The sequence below is a fragment of the Curcuma longa genome, unplaced genomic scaffold (genome assembly GCF_044706935.1).
Source record: "Curcuma longa cultivar G26 ecotype Majalengka, Jawa Barat unplaced genomic scaffold, ITB_CL_G26_1.1 contig_23311, whole genome shotgun sequence".
Classification (NCBI taxonomy): Eukaryota; Viridiplantae; Streptophyta; class Magnoliopsida; order Zingiberales; family Zingiberaceae; genus Curcuma; species Curcuma longa.
Window position 1 is genome coordinate 483 of NW_027432130.1, and position 1,908 is coordinate 2,390.

The 1,908-nt window shown below is 31.4% G+C and overlaps 1 long non-coding RNA gene across 1 annotated transcript; it reads left to right on the top strand.

The window, feature by feature from the left end:
• The first annotated feature begins 968 nt into the window (after positions 1 to 968).
• On the top strand, positions 969 to 1,502 carry LOC141818105 (uncharacterized). Its single transcript, XR_012600906.1, has 3 exons — positions 969 to 1,054; positions 1,202 to 1,290; positions 1,434 to 1,502. It is a non-coding gene; the product is annotated as an uncharacterized LOC141818105 (long non-coding RNA).
• Positions 1,503 to 1,908: the final 406 nt, after the last annotated feature.

Consider the following 1,908-nt stretch of genomic DNA (forward strand, 5'->3'; position numbering starts at 1 on the left):
CTTCCCATATATCCTTTGCAGATTGGTGAAGAAGGAAATTTTCCCCGATTTTGTAGGTCATCGAATTTATCAACCAAGACATCACCATGTGATTCTCATCATTCAAAATTTTGTATTTTGGGTCGTCGGGTGAGGGTGTGACAGAGGTGCTGGTGAGGAAATTCTCTTTCCCTTTGCCGCAGATATACATCCTTACGGACTGTGACCATTGGAATAATTCAGACTGCTGAATTTGTGGCTAGTGATATAGGAGCCTTTGACTTCGACAGGAGCATTATGGGTTGTCATGGTTTATGATTTTTGTTGCAACTAATGGGCGAGAACAAAATTGTGGTTGCTAAGAGTTTGTTGCGCTTGAAGAAAGAGATAGATGATGACTTATTGTGTTGGAAGTAGCTTTTGTAACAGAATAGATTCAATGGCAGATTGCTACTTTGCTACCATGAAGAATTTTGTCGAGAGAGAGAAAGAACTGGAATTGTATTTCTCAAATTATTTATTAAATTATATACATGAGGATCATTGCTATTTATACACTTCTTCCCTACCCATTTATGGAATGAAATGCAATAAAATCAAATAAAATCTGCCCATAATATATAATCAAATAAATCTAAATCAAACTATTCATATTTACAATATATTCTACAACAATCTAAGAAACTAGCATTAACTTTTGATATGTGGACCCAATTTTTCTATGAATTATAATAAGATCTAAACTTATTATAATTTCTTTGTATATTATATATATGAGGATTTTTCACTTTAAGCTTCTATCAGTTTCTCTGGAAGATACCCCTAACACATTTGAGAATGGCATTATGACTCTGTTTATTGGCTGTTGTTGCAGTCACAATCATCTTTCTCTTGCATATAGTTTAACTATGAATACTATATCTTGTGTCTCTAAGCTCAAGCATTCATTAATCAGCTGACAAGAAGATATGTGAAATAATACTCCTTTTGGTTTTTGCAGCATTCATTTGTCAAACAATTCTATGGGTCAGTCACAAAATCTGATTACACCACCATGAGGCTAGGTTTCATCATGGTAAACAATATTCTGAAACACAAAGTTAATAGTTCATTTTTGTTGCATAGTGTTCATATTAAAAGTGTATCACTAATCTAATCTGTATGGTTGTGCCTAGCTGATTTTTGAACTACACATATTTTCTATTAACTCTTCCACTTCTAGACTCATTGCAAAGCCAATCCAAAGTTTGACTTCCACAAGTATATGATTCGGGCACTTGAAGCTGATTTCAAGAAAGTTGTTGGTATAAGGTAATTTAAATCATAAAGCAATTTTTGACACTTAACCATGTTATAATGATAAATTTTTTCTAATTCATGAAATTTATCATCTTAAACAATAATGTGTTAAAATGCTTTTATTATATGGTCCTTATATTTCTCTTTCTTTTCAGTTGGTATCTTTGGGTGTTTGTCTTCATTTTCTTGTTGCTGAATGTTAATGGTAAGATACTATCCAGAGTTTTTGTTTTTTAAGGGAAAGTTTTCTTTTGTATTTTTAGTTTATTTTCACACAAATTTCAAGATTGTGCAGATTTATCTAGGAATTTTGTTTAGGCTTTTAAAAAATCAAACTTTTGTGATGCAAATATCTTGTGGTACACATAAAAGGTGGAATAAACATTGGCCAAAATTTTTACAAAGTCGATAGTCTCATCTACGCCTATTTTTTTATTTAGTAACATGAATCTCTATGGATATGTTTGAGCTCCTAACTCTTGTATTGTCTTGTGAAGGGAAGAGGGATCTTTTGTACTTTCTTGTGATTTTTTTAAAAGTTGTTCCTCTTCTTTTTTATTATTATTATATCACTTTCTGATATTTTCTACTATCTATTCTTGTTATCTCCATTGTTATAATCAAGATTTA